The 14,639-nt window shown below is 49.3% G+C and overlaps 1 protein-coding gene across 24 annotated transcripts in view; it reads left to right on the top strand.

Moving 5' to 3' along the window:
- The window catches only part of LOC137863007 (protein FAM169B-like), a 262,188-nt gene that overhangs the window by 187,145 nt on the left and 60,404 nt on the right, over positions 1-14,639 (top strand). For 17 of the 24 annotated variants that reach the window (XR_011100644.1, XR_011100621.1, XR_011100632.1 and 14 more), the window contains 4 exons: positions 3,838-4,388; positions 4,904-4,983; positions 5,431-5,785; positions 6,854-6,994. The exons of 1 other annotated variant lie outside the window; for it this stretch is intronic. The gene's annotated coding sequence lies outside the window, so the exon portion shown is untranslated. Of the gene's footprint in view, positions 1-3,837; positions 4,389-4,903; positions 4,984-5,430; positions 5,786-6,853; positions 6,995-10,547; positions 14,630-14,639 lie in introns of all 24 variants that reach the window. 6 more of the 24 variants (XR_011100626.1, XR_011100624.1, XR_011100636.1 and 3 more) reach the window with 6 other exon arrangements.

The following is a 14,639-nucleotide window of genomic DNA, read 5'->3' on the forward strand; positions in this document are numbered from 1 at the left end:
TTCCTTTCTGCTCTGATTTAAAGCAGATAACAGTTCTTGCCTGTTGCCAATTATTAGAATGAGTTTTTTCTCTTTTGGTCCAATTTCAGGCATCCTTTGGAGCTTACGTCATTGACTATTCAGTTCTTTGGAGCATGAGCCATGGGCAGGCCACACTTCCCATAAATAAGGGAGCTCAGGCACTGAGCCGGGTCCGTTGCTGGAGGTACACGATCACCTTCCCTCCCATGTGCTGTGAGACGTGTGGCACTGCCTCCGCTGGCTCGCGGCCAGGTGTTGGAGCCCATTTAGCCGTGGCTGGACTTGTTGCGTGTGTTCTTCATCCATCACAAGCCCTGTCTGGACTTGGCAAGCACCGCCTGGGCCATGGGCAGCAGCCCTGCCAGGTGAGCCGTTGGCGGCTGGGCTCGGCTGGAAGTCTTCTTCCTGCAGGTCTCAAACGCGATTCAGCCGTGCCAAGCAGCAAACTGCGGCTCCGCTCACGTGCGTGCAGCAGCGGAAACAGTTTGACACGCAAATCAGAAATGTCACTTCATTTAGCCAACGACTCTTGGCTGAGAAAGACCTGGACTTGTGCTCGGACCTGCAAGAGACCAGATGGCTAATGTGGTCATCAGCCACCGCACTGTAATCCCACAGCCAGACTTGGCTTTCCGCAGAGGTCCGCGAACGGGAGTGAAATGCAGAATGTTAAATACAAAGCAAAGCAGAACCGCTCCATTACAACCTGCAGTGATGGGAATTCAGCGCTGCTTTTAAGCAGCAGGGTTCTTAACTCCAGGCTTTTTCTATTTGGTTTTATTTCCCAAACCCTGCATTATCTTGTTAGGAGAGACATTATTTCCCTTTGGTAATTTCTCTTCCCTTCCTCAAATCTCCCGCATTTTTTTAAGCTCGCAGTGGGGAGATTAGAATTTATAGTTGTTGGAGCTCCGTCTTTCTCTATTTTCCCCCTTTCCTAATTCTTCAACTCATCATGTTCAAATAGCACTAATTAAATCTGTTCTCACTTAAAATGTGGCCCTGCCTTCGGTAGGCACAATTACAGCTGGACTCTCCCGAAGCTGCACAACCTTGGCAGTATTTCAGCAGAAGGCAGTGGCACTGGGGTAAGCTGGTGAGAGATCCGAGTCAGGCCTCTGGTTATTGGAGTTGTGTGCTCTGCTGTCTGTCAGATTTGGTTAGCTCGCGTGTGAGGTTACGTGAGCGCTAGCACATCGCTCTTCTGGGTCACCTCGGAGCCTTTGGGATCCCCTGCACTGCCCCTCGGTTTTGGGGAGGGTTTCTTAGTAGGGTCCAGCCCACGGTGGCTGTGTGCTGCACCCAAAAGGGTGCCCGTGGATGTAAAAGAGCAAAGCCAGCAGCCAGGGTCCCTGCGTTATTGCTCTTTGCTGTCAGGTTTATCCCAGCCTTTCAGTACCTAGATAATGAAAAATTGCTGGAAGATTCCTGTGAAGGCCTTGGCTGGTGTGTATTAGGAGAAGAGGGAGCACAACCCGGATCAAGTCTCCGGTGTGGATGTCTCCCTGGAGGTGATATCGCAGCCACCTGAGTTCAGCAGCTGCTTCCAGCTGGCTGTGGCACTTTTTCTCACGTTCTGTCCTGGACTCCTATATTCCTGGACTCAGCTGTCTTCTAGAAGTATTTGGATTTAATGGCGTGAGTTTTTGTCCCCATGGCAGAGGTTTTGGTACCAGCCCTTGCACTCCTTTCAAAAAGAGCAGCCAGAGACTCTGCAAAGTCTGCAGGAGGCTTTGCTGTTGCAATTGACCCGTGATACAGCAGCACTCTCAAATCCTGAGATAGATTTGTGATTTGAGAATTCTTCAGAATAAAAGACACATGTACTGTATCAATGTAAGCGATACCGTTATTATCATTGCTAGGTCTGTGCCGAGCAACACTGCTGGGAAAAGATCCCAGAAGAAGTTGCCTTTCTATTCCTCTTGGGATATAGAGTAGGAGACTTGCTTAGGCCCAAGAAAAACTGCTTCTGTGCCTGCATCTGATTCATGCTGCATAGTTAAATGCCATGGGAAAGCACTTGTAATACAAACATTTTTGTTTATAGGCAGACATTTAATTATCATATTACAGAATCCTCAGGCCCAGCTGCCACATGAGATTTCTGGCTAGGACATTTAACATAAAATTAAAACACGGCGTCACATGCCCGTTTAGCTGGAAATCGGAGCAGAGTATTTGCACTTTCCTGTTCTCTGGAAAGAGCTTCCTGGATGATATTTCTGTGCAGATTAGTCATGAGAAGTCGGCATGCTCTAAGCTTGATGACGTCTTTGAGACGGGATCAGAGAACAAATATTGTGATCTGTTCAGCATGGGCTCCCTGCGAATGATTACATTTCTTCTTCAAGGAGTCTGGTTGTTCGCTAGGATTGGAGAACCAGGCATCTGCAGAAAGGAAACCTAAAGTGGATTGTTTTCATTCTTTGGAATCCAAAGTTGTCTTGATAGTCCTGAAAGCTTTGGGAAAATGTTAGCTGCTCCAGTAGGCAGGGGAAAACAGCGCTAGATGTCAACAACTTTCCCTAAAGGAAAGCCTTGGAAGCCTACTTCTAATCTCACATGGTTTGCAAGATTAAATACTTTTCTCAGGCAAGTAAAGATTATATTTGTGACTAAATGTGTTCAAGGCTGGTTTTTCTCCCTCATCTCTCTTTGCTCTTTCCTGACTTGCCAGAGTCTGAAACCAGCAGCATTGCAGTGCTCTTCTGGTGCTCAGCTGCAAGGATGTCTGCATGAGTTAAGTGTCCAAATCTCTCTGAGGATGTGGCTTTTCAATGGGAGTTTCTGAAATATTGGCATTGGGGAATACAGGGATGATGACCAAAAGAAAAAATTAAAAAATTCCTTTCTTATGGCCATAATGAAAAGAAGAAATCTGCTGCTTTTCTGGTCCGTTTTAGTGTGCATTGTCAGGAAATTAGCCTCCGACATCTTCCTACATCACAAACAGGAGATGAACTGGCAGGAACATTTCAGTGACATTTTTGGAACATAAAATCCCCTCTCCTCTGCGGGGAGGGATTGTTTCAAATGTCATCTAAAAATTGCTGAGGGACACTCTGCCTTGCCAGTGTGCTGTGCTCTAGGATGGATGAAAATCAAATGCTCCAGACCAGGCCACGTACTTATCTCAGGATCTTCCCTCCGTTCTTACCGCTCACATCTGCTCCTGCGGCACCAGCCTCTGCCTGCAAAGCCATAAAGAAAACAGAAGAGCATCGTGTGTCTGTCTGATAACCCCGTAGCTGTGGGACTCCCGGGAACAGGAGCTGATGTCCATAACTCAGCGGGCTCTCTGGGACTGTGGCTGGTGAGTCAGCTCTCCTGAACACAAGCCGGAGCGATCTGCACTCAGGCACTGCTGTGCACACCTGGCACGAGCCATAAAGTGGGCTGCAACCTTTCAGTGCTGGCTCGGGGCTTCGCAGCAGTGTAGGTAAAATGAGGTCAAAGCAGAGCAGCCTGGAGGAGAACCCTGGAGAGCTGAGCTGCTGGGAGGCTGCTGCTTCAGCTGGGCAGCATCTCCTCCCTGCAAACACGGCCACGGTTCTGTATGCGCCTCTCTCATTTGGTGCCAGCACGTAGGAAAAGGAAAACTCCTTCTGGCTTTGTAGATACCGTACTGTTCTCTTTTTTCTTCAGCATCTGTGAAGCAGCCCCAGGGTCAGTGGCCATCCTGGGCAGTGACCTTCACATCTGCTGGGAGCTCTGTTGATATTCAGGCTGCAATTATTTTTTTTTTCACATTTCCCTCCTCCTTACCCCAAGGTTGTAAAATTTTTTTTTTCTTTTTTTTTTTTTTTTTTTCAGGCAGTGCCGTAGCATGAAGAAATCCAAACTCACGTCCTCCTGTTGCAATGTAATCTGCTGGGGGAAACCACGTGGATGTTTTGAAAGAGCGGGGGTTTCTTCACAGCTCAGACTGATTAGCGTGGCTGAAATGGGACTCGAATCACAGAGCAACTGCCCTGTGTCGCCACACGGATGTGATGAAAAATGACCCACAGTTCATCAGAAACACAGCTCAGCCTTTAACATGTTGGGCTAATGCCTTGGGATGCTGAAGAAAACATCTCAGAGATGGGGGGAGAGGGAAGGAAATTAAATATAGAAAATAGCCAGCGTAGCAGCTGCAGAGCTTGTGATGGGCTTCCAGGTTGAAAAAAAAGGAGTCCTAGACAGTTTTTTGCAGCTGCAGTGTTGTGACCTTGGAGTTGCAATGACCTGGGCACTCATCTTAGCCTCTTATCCGAGGCTTTATCTGAGGAAAGAAACAGGCAGTGCTTACTCACGTTCGTGTTTCTGGGCTGCCACCCAGGCTGGGAGGGCTGCGTCTCAGCATGGTCAGCAGGCTTGGCAAGGTGGGGTTCACACCATGCTGCTGGGAGTTGTCTCTTGTTGTCCTGGCTGTCTCCAGGAATGAAGACTTTGCATTTCCCAGAAATGAGGCTTGTGTTCACCCAGCACGGAGATGGCAGCCTCGTGGGGCTGCCGAGATATCTGCCAGGGACACGTTGTGTGGGCTGACCTAACCCTCACAGACGTGACTTGCAGAAAGGAAATCTTTTTCTCCGAAAACCATCTCTGGTTCCTCTTTCACTTGGAGTGCCTGCAGCACCGAGCACTGCAGGAGGCACAGCCAGGGCTGGACCAAATCCCCCGAGCTGTGGGGCCAGGCAGCACGGAGCCTGGCCCTGCCATGGGACTGGCTGAGAGCCCGGCTGGGATGTGGCCCCGCACGGGCTGGCTGAATGAGTGGATGAGTGGGGCATCCTCAAGCCATGACCACTAGCAGGTTTTTTTTTTTTTTTTTTTTTTTTTTTTACCATGAAAATCACATTTTTTTCCTGCTTTTACAAGTTCTTTTGTTTCACAGCCTTGAGTTGCTGCAGCCTCGCCTGGCAGATCGTTAGGAGCAGCCGTGTGAAACTGTGACCAAGTGGCACTGGGCAGGAGGTTGAAATGTTGCTGTTGGCTTCCAGCAGAATTTTGTAAAGTTGCACAAAATTGGGGGCTTATTTTTATTTTAAGTCATAATTTAACATAAAAAGAGGGTATATTAACAACGATTAAAACTATTTAATGGAGTTTATCACATAATTAAGGACTTCTCTAGGATTATATTTGAGCAAATCCTTGGCAAAATTGTGTTTAAATTCCAAACAACTTTTTTTTCAGCAGTATTATTTCTAAATTTCACATCTTTTCAATTTTTTTTCTCAGTTGCGTCAGCCAGTTAGAAAATGCTTAACACTTTAACCCCGTCAGATTTCCTGCAAGACTCGCTGTTCATTACACTGCTGTCGGGTCCTTGTGATTTCAGCTGACTGTGATTAATAATATTTGATTTTAATTACTCGAGGTGCATTTCTTGTTTTTCAGAAGTGTGTTTGTCACTTGCAGGAAGCACCGTTGACTCTTTAATCTTCCACTGGGGGAATGAATCCTGCCGGGTTCACATTTTAAGCTCTGTGGGACCAGAGGGGACTGGACTGCTTTGCTTTGCACCCAGCAGTCACCACTTCAGCCTGTGCAGTATTTGCCTTCTCTGCTGGATTGTGTGACTCTCAAAGCATCACCATGGTAGACAGTTAAACGATATTTAAACTACCTTAGGATTCGGATGACTGCAAAACCCGAAACCTCTGTGGGCTCCCATATGCCTCGCTGCGTTCGCAGCACACAGCCGGCAATCTGTGCAACAGCCCATCGCCGATGGGAACACAAACAAGGGCTGTCAGAAAATTTCTGTTCAAAGGTCAGTGGTAAATGATAGACACTTCAACGCTGCTTTGTCTCTGTTCCACAAGCTGGAAAAGAATAGGATTGGATTTTGATCAAGAATTCTGCTTTATTCCCTCCAGTCATCAGCTTTATGGTACCCCAAGATGTATGGTTGATAGGAAAGGAAGATCTTTGACAGTTCTTTTATTTATTATTATTTTTTAAATCAACTATTCATGTACAGTGAGCACTGTTGGTTTTGGCTGGGAGTCAGTGTTTCTCCCAATGCTTACCAAAGCCTGAAAGCTGAGATTGCTCCAGACCCTCTAATATGCCAGCTCCCTGGGTGCTTCTGATACTGTCAGCTGGGGCGGGTCAACATGCCATCAGTGAACATCGGGCTTTTGGTTTTCTTTTCAAACAAGGGCACTGCAAAGGTCCTTCCACAGTGAGCCCAGCGAGCCAGTTTCTGAACAGAGAGCTGTGGGTAGTGCTCACGCCTCTGAGCCATGGAGAGGAGTGTCCTGGCTGGCAGGATGGGAGCAGAGTCACGTTAGCTGTGGGCTGCAGCTGCAGAAGTCTTACAAACCTTTTTGACTCAGATCAGCTCCTGCTTTTGTAGGTTCCCATTGAATTTATGGCTCTGGTCACTGCTCTTAACACCCAAATAGCTGCCTCAGACACTTCTCACTCTGTCCAGCCCAGTTTCCATTGCAGCAAACTTTACCCCTTGATCTGCCTGAAAACAGAGTTGTTTTCATTTGGATGGTCACATCCAAGAACAGTTTCAGCTTAAGAACAGTGTTTCCATGTAGGGACAGATTCTGCCCACTGTATTTGAGACCTCGGAATTATTCTGTGTTAGGGATCAGAACCCCATGTGCAAGGTGCTGTACAAAAATAAGACATACAGGTAGCTCCTGTCTCATGGACAATGTGCTATAAATTTAACAACACATTTTTAGGGTACATCCTTGCTTCTCTTCATTGACAAGATCAAGATGATCTTCAAATGAGGAGTTAAATGATCCAAATTCTGCAGAAGTGGAGGAAAATGTCCATGTTCTTTTAAACCATAAGAAAAATCTGTTTTGTTTTCAAGATGTACTTCATTTTCAAGAAAGCCCACTCCTTCCTGGCCACCTGTACTGAGTCTTCTTCAGCTCCATCTTTGTGCAGCACAGTGTTGCAGCCTGGCCTGATGCAGCAGTTGAAGCGAGTAATGAAGGCGTCGTGTTTGAAGGTAATTAAAGATTGCTGCTCTCAGCCCTTGCCCAACAGTGTACCCTGTACACGATGTGCCTCACTGGAGGCTTCGCCCTGCGTTTTAGCGTTGTTTCACTTCTAATGGGCCTTCCACGTCCATTACATCCCCTGAGTAATGCGTGCGTGGAGGACAGTGCAGTAAGTGACTTCTCCCTAATCTGATTTCTGATTCTTAGCGGCCTGGATAGACCAGCATTAGTTTGCTATTTCAATCTGATCCATCAGCCCTTTGCTGCACAGGGCTGCTCTTTTATATCACTTACGTGGTGAAATAAAACCGGCTTGATTCGGTTGGTCTCCAAAGCGAGGCCAGCCAGGTCATGTGTGTGCAGAGCAGAGATGATTAACAGCTTCCCACTGTGCCAAACTGAGTGCAGGAGCTGAGCAAAGAGGTCTGCTGCAGGCCAGGAGCTGCTGGGGAGAAAAGGGGCCTCTGCAGGCTGCGAGCAGTGTGATGCAATGCGGTGGGAACTGCTGATGCACTGAATTAATACTTTGTCTTGCTGCTGGCAGGATTCTCTTGATCCCTTTATCACCAGTTCTGCAATTAATGGCTAATTTCTGAATGCACTTTGAAATAGAAATCCAAAGAAATGTGCTGCTTCTAACGTACATGATGGAAGTTAGTTAAATCAGTTACCAGATATAGCTGAGAACAGAGTGTCAAGGTGGGGACTGGGATGGTTTTGGGGCTGGAATATCATTGCTCTCTCCTTTACAAAGAGAGGTTCTCCCTGCTGTCCAAGTCCTTGCTGATGCATTGTAGTCTGTCCCCAGTTAAAGGAACTGAGTTCGGTGGAAGGATGCTGACGTTCCATCAGAAGCTCCTTCCTGGGAATTAGGTGAGGTTGGTAGTTCCTGGGAATTGGGTTAGGCTGGGCATATGCCAGACTCGTGGGCTCCTGAGCCTGGAAGGATGTTGCAGACAGACGTAGTCATTACCACCTACCTTTCCTTCAGAGCAGCTGGCTCAGGAAAGGCACAGCGGGGCAAATCACAGTGCTGACAACATAATGAGACAAGGGTCGGGGTAAGAATAGCTTTGGGACCAGTGATTTGACTTGTTGGATCCTGGAAAAGACCTGCTTGAGTCTGATGGAGTTTGGATGCGTTCCCGATTCCCTTTGAGCTTCCCCTTTCTCGTGGCTCCTTGTCAGATCTGTTTGTTGCTCAAACCCACTGAGATTTCTTTACTTGGCATTGCTGGACTGCATGTCCAAACCGAGACCTGAAATTCCTCCATCCTCCCTCGCTCTGTCCACCGGCCCCAACCTGCATAAAAGCACATGATCTCCTGAACTTCAGTGAATTTGCCTAGCAGGGCAGGAGGATGAAGAAAACAGCCTGCTTCTTCCACGTTCGATGTGTGTGGCTGACAGTGGTGGTATTCTACTTGGCTTTTTTTGTCAGCAAACAAAAACCAGAGACGTTTGGGAGTGATTTTTTCAAGGGCTGTGATCTCAAAGGCCTCTCGCAGCTTTGCAAACTCTTTTGCAAAATCCAACAGCTTTGACAGCTCCCGGGTAGGGTTGCACAGAGCTTGGAGTGGCATGCGAAGTCGTCCTGCTGCTTGTGTCACCCGTTCTGATGCACCAGCAGCTCTCAGCCTGCCTGCACAACACAGGTCTGAAGCGAGGGCGGAGGTGTGCAGGCTGGGGAAGGGTGGATCGTCCCGCAAGCTGCCTGTCTCCATCTGTCATATGCCAGCGTCAAAGGTCTCTGCCGTGACCTCTGAGGGCAGCTGTGCTTAGCACGGGGATGAAACTGCCTGTGTGACAAATTCCTACGAGCTGCGCCTCGTCACTCTGACCGGATTTAGGATCTGGGAAGGCGGATAGGTTCCTTTCCGGCAAAGTCCCCAGTAAGTTGGTTTAAGTCAGGAGCTTTATGAGTGCCTCGTTAACGCCACTTTTCTCTAGCTTGGCTTCAGTCACAGAAACGTGACGGAGGTAGGCACGGGGTGAAATGGTTCCTGCACTGCTCAGAAGCTGGTGACCTGTCCTTGTCCCTCTCAGCAGCCAGTGAGCAGGACAGGGCTGTAGGAATTCCCTGACTTCCTCGTGGGCCACGAGAAGTTACAACTGCTATATTGGGATTGTGAGCTGACCCTAGGATTGATGGATACGTGTTAGGAGGATTACTGTAGTGCTGTTCAAGTGTTTGGAGGTTTTGGGTATAAAGGCTTAAACCCTGGCTTTTATAAAGGGATTGAACCTGGGTGTCTGAGGCCAGGAGCAAAAGAATTTACCACCTCATAGAGAGAACCATGAGATGGGTAAAAGTGGTTGCAGACTGCACACAGTGAATTTGGTGCAGAGCAGGACAAGGTAACGAGGATCGATCAGTAAGCTGTATTTGGAGAGTTTTCCAGGGCAGGCTTATGAGAAGGACAGAGAGCTGCTAAAATCACTGCCCCTTATCGTGTCTGTCCCTGACACCAAGAGCTTTAGGGCAGGGTGCGTGAATGTTGTGGTGCTTGCAAGGTCTGGAGCCAAGATCTGAGCCAGGGGGTGTTCACCTATTGTATTCTGCTTTTCTTCCCCAAAGCTCCTGTGTCTGTTCCCTCATGTCTCAGGTAATGAGAAGAGCATTCGGTAGCCTACACAGCAGCACAATCTTACGCCTGTTCTCCATTTCCAAATCTTTGTCTCTGTTGTTCTACTTATGGGCGGATCACAAAAATAATTACCTAAATTAACCAAGCACCAAAACACCCTAAGTGATCGCCTGCTCCAGAGAATAACAGTGATTAGGTCATCCTCTTTGCTTATCTCGGGTTCCCATCCTTCAAATAAGGGCAGCGATATTTTTCCTTTTAGAAGAGCAGGACAGACTTGTTCATGTTTGAAGCATTAATTGTTGTTGTTATTACTCACATGGATGACAGGGCAGCACCTAAGGAACGCTGGGCTTGGTACAACAGGGCCGTGACTGCTGTTGCTGTGACTAAGGCTGCGTGAGTTGGCTGGGCTGCCTGCTCACACCGATGCCAGCCCCACCACCTAGCTGTGGTCTATTTCCAGCTCTGTGGCCAGGAAATTCTTCTGGTGCTGCTCAGTTTGTATCACACCTCTCCTCTCAAAAGGCAGCAGCCCTGCTCGTGCTGGAGAGCATCTCAGTGTGTTCCTCCGAACTGGAGCTGCTCAGTGTGTTTTCTTACCAGCCAGCAGTGGCAGAGGTTGTCTGCAGCATTTTCTTTTCCTTTCTGCTTTAAAAGACACTCAGGAGAAGCAGCTCTGACTTCCAGCTGTTGATTTCAGGTGCTTGCCACAGCGTGGCTCCTTTGGGTTGTTAGAGAGCCAGCACAGAAAAACAAATCCCTTCCAGTGTGTCCTTGCTCTACGACCAACCATTGCTCGCTGTTTCATTCTTAGACAATGTTTCTATTTATATTCCTTAATAATTTGCTAGGAGTGCCCTGGTGGGCGAGTGGGGTGACAAAACGGGATGTCACGTGTGTAGGTGGGGCAGTCGGGGTGGCATCTTCTCTGCTCTTTCCCCCAGCTGATTCCTGTTCCTGCTTCCCCCAGCCAGACCCATCACACAGAGCAAGAGCAGCCCAGCCCCGACAGGCCGAGCCGCACGAACCTCGCAGCCCTCTCCCTCCCTCTGGGGCCACCTCTTCCCGGCTACTGCTGGCCCGTAGCCCACTCCTCTGCCCCCACAGCCCCACAGAGGGTTTTGGTGCTCCCCCCTCCTGCCTCCCTGTGAATTCTCCAGCCAAAGGCCACCTCGGAAAGTTGGCTGCGCGGCGCCTTGCGTCAGTCCCCGCACGGCTCATGATTCAGCAGCCGTACGGGTTTCGTACCTGGGAGGGCTGTGCCAGAAACCGCAAGTGTTCCTGAGCCAGGAACAGCAAAAGGAACTGGGAGTTTCCATGCAGAAAGCCGACAATGTCTGCAGCAGGTTTTCTTGTAAATTAGCTGCGTTACATTGCCAAGGGGCTGGATGAGAGGAGGAAAACCGGCATCTGGGTTTGTAAAGCCCAGAGAGCCCGAGCTCTTCTGGAGAACAGAAGTGACGCATTGCTGCTCTGAAGTCTGTTAAAAGGGAGCAAAACTCCTACTGGAAGTGAGGCTACAAAACCACGAAGGATTTGGGGAAAATCCCAGGCTGGGAGATCAATTACAACACTCCTGAGGTGCATGGGAGCAAAATGCAAACATCTCTGCGGGCGTCAGCTTGGATAGCATTACTCAAACAAGTGTTGGCACAGCAGCAGTCACCGCGGCGTGCGAGCCGCGTGTCCCGGTGCCAGAGCCCAGGCAGAAGGGCTGCCCGGCTGCTGCCGGGGCTCACCCGAGCAGGGGCATCTCCTGGCATCCCGCAATGCCTCCTGCCAGCCCCGGCTGCCATCGAGCCAGGAACGCGTGCCAGCCGTGGCAAGATTGCTTCTCACTTAGCGTAGCAGGGGCTGGGACCCAGCCTTATTAATTTCATTCAGCCGTTGGCTCCAACGCGTGGAGCTGGCACGGAGAGCTGTGCCAGCGAGTGCTTGTGCTGCGAGCACAGGAAGCCTTGTTCCCTGCCTGCATCCTGCTCGTTTGCCGCCCCCTGCTCTGTGCAGGGATTTAAGAGCAATACATTTCAGTGTGGGGAGGAAGGGAAGCACTGAACAGCTGAGGGCTGGCAAGAGAATAGCTGCTCTTTCACTCGGGGTTTGTGGCAGTGACGTAGCCAAGAGCAGTGGCTGGCGTGCAGCTGTTTGGGGAGAAGGGAGCTGTGAAGATAGGATTGAAGGAGTGGGAGGGAGGGCTGGAGGGCTGGCTGCTGCCAGGGCCACGGGCCGTGGTTTGCACCCAGGCAAAGTGGCACCACCGTAAATGAATGGAAAGGGTGCAGGGGGTGGTGGAGAACCAAGCCTGGCCTGTCCCCAGATGCCATCCTGCGCTAAATGAAAACATCCCAGATCAATGCTGATGTTGCTGAACTTCTCGCCAGGCTGTTTTCTCTTCTGACTTTCCCCTCCCAAAGCAAGGTTTTCTTGTGTATCCAGCAGTGTGGGCTGCAGGCAGACACGGGGATCCCCTTGAACTGTGAACTGTGACAGGCACGGGAATCCTCCCTAAACAGCCTTCAAGTCGTTTTCCCGTCATGCCTGGATTGTGTTTGCCAGCTCCGCAGAAGGGCTGCCTGGCTGTGATCAAACAGAAGGCTTAATGATGGGAGATGGAAACGACTGCTGCAGCTGCTGGTCAAGGAGGATCAGCACAGCAGTGGAGGTGGATTTGCGGGGAGCTGCGCTGTGCTAGAGGCAGGGGTTGGAGTGGGGCAGGAGGATCCGGCTGCGATGCGCACCAAGGTGTTTGGGGGTGATGTATCGGCTCTTCTGAGCCCGGGGGGACAAAATCTATGTGCACGGCTTCAGCAGGACTCTGAGCTCTGGCAGTATCTGGTATGGCTTTGGAAAAGTTGCATTTGGTAAATAATAGGAAGCATAAATTGTTTACAGGAGTGAAGGATGGTGCTCTTGTCACTGCTGGGGCTTCCCTACCAGCTCCCGCAGCACGTAGCTGAAGCATTACATCCTTTCCCTCGTGCCAGTACCCTCTGTTGTATGACACGTTTGATAGTGCAGTGTTGGGAAAAAAAAAATACATACCTGGCACCCATCCAAGAGCTATTTATAGTATGAGCTCCTAGAAGAAAGTGTGAAGACTTCAGAAAAGGAGGAATTGCCAAATGATCCTGCAGAGAGCAGCAAATTAACCCCTACAACACCGCCAGCCTCACATCCTAGTGAGAGTCGGTCCCACGTGGCTTCCTGAAGGAAACACCACCAAGAACCAACGAGGGCGGCTCAGGAGTCCTGCACAAAACCACCACGTTACAGGCAGCAGCCTTGCAGAAGGTGATGCAAGCTTTTTGTCCTTCTGACCAATCCTCTAGAAATAAAGCCTGAGGAAACAAGACGATGTTCTCCTGTGACATTGGCATTGACGCTGGCATTGAAGGCGCCTCCATTAAGTGAGTAGGGATCTGTGGTTATGATTTTTTTGGTCTTCAGATCTCACTTGGTTTTGCCACATGCCTTAAATAAAGGCTCTGCTGAAGAGTAAAATACCTCCCTAGAATGACACCTGAAATAGTCACTGGTGGGGCTTTGGACTGGCTGCCCCAATCAGGTAGATGCAACTTTTGCATCAAATATAGTTTCCCCTTTCACAAATCAGACAGCAGATGTTTCTCCAGCTTTGCCAGGAGCAGGTAGACAGAGATCTGCAGGGAAATTCAAACCTTAGTTTGTACTCTGCCTGGCCTGCTATTGCACCAGGGTGACCTTGGCCTCTCTGGGCTAAGGGAGGTCAGTACGTAATTGAGCACTGAACCCAAATGTGTGAAAAAACAACAACAAAACACAACCCCAACACCAAACCAAGTGTTACGTAAGTTCTGCACGGAGCAGAGAGTCCCGTCCAGTACCCGGTACTGCCTGCGTCCCCACACAGCTCTGTAAACACCGCTTACGCTGTGTTTATACAACCCATGTGCTCCTTGCAATACCTTCCCTTGTTCCACCCGCCCAACTAGTTGGAACAGGCACTAAATTGTTTTTTGTTGTTGTTGCTTGCTTACTTTATACACCTGCAATTTCCTGCTGTGTATGTCCAGAGACGTTTTGTAGCCTTTAATTCAATATTATTCATAGATTTGATTGAGTATTAGTTAACTTCACAAAGCACCTTAATGGACAGTGTCTTCTTAATTATATATGGCAAATCTAGAGAAACAAAGGAAAATTGACCCAATTTGTCCTAGCTGCTTTACAGAAAGCCCTTGAGGTGGCTGAGTATCACTTTCCCTCTTTGTTGTGTTTCATGCACAGCTCCTGTGGGTGCAGATCACACCTCCAGTCCCTAATTGTGCTTGCAGGAGGCTGCTCCGTCTCCCTCCAGCAGCGAGCCAAAAAGCAAGATGTTGCTTATTATAGACAGAAGGAGAAAGTTTGACTATGTCTTCAAGTCATCTGAAACAAAAATGTTCTGTTCTGTTCAGCTTGTAACGCTAGTGCATTAGAAACAACCAAGAAGCATTTTCCATAGCCATGCAGCTATGTCATGGCTCGGCGACCTGTATGGGTCAACATGTTCCCTACACACAACAGGAGCTGCCCCAGTCCCTGAGATCCGTGCCGTTTTCAAGGAATCCATCAGGTGCCGGCTGGCACATTGGCAAGGTGTGAGGTACGGCCCTGCGTTGTCTGGTCGGACTGTGTTTGAATATCAGCTACACCGTACCCTGGGCACAGCGGTAATTAGCAGAGCATCCCTGCTTCAGGCCCCAGTGGACAAGCATCCGCATGGCAACTGTGAGTCTTGTTGGCAGCAAGAGATTAAGGAATTAATTGGCAGGGTTAATCTTCATGTCAGGGCTGGAAATGAATTGTTAATTTGTTTGGAGGAGCGTAAAGTCCTGCCCCAGCGATGGCAGGTGGGATCGCTTGAGAAAAAGCCTGCGAAGTTGCCTTTCCTGGGGGCCTCTCTGTTTAACACCTTGTGCCAACAGACCTCCTGAATCTTCGCCCTTGCCGTACTCGCCTCCCTGCAGCCAACAGCACAGTAATGGAAGAGGGACCACAGGGCTGGCTGCACCTCAGCAGGGCCCTTTCGAGGTACGGCTTC

This window comes from Anas acuta, chromosome 12, assembly GCF_963932015.1.
Source record: "Anas acuta chromosome 12, bAnaAcu1.1, whole genome shotgun sequence".
Lineage (NCBI taxonomy): Eukaryota > Metazoa > Chordata > Aves > Anseriformes > Anatidae > Anas > Anas acuta.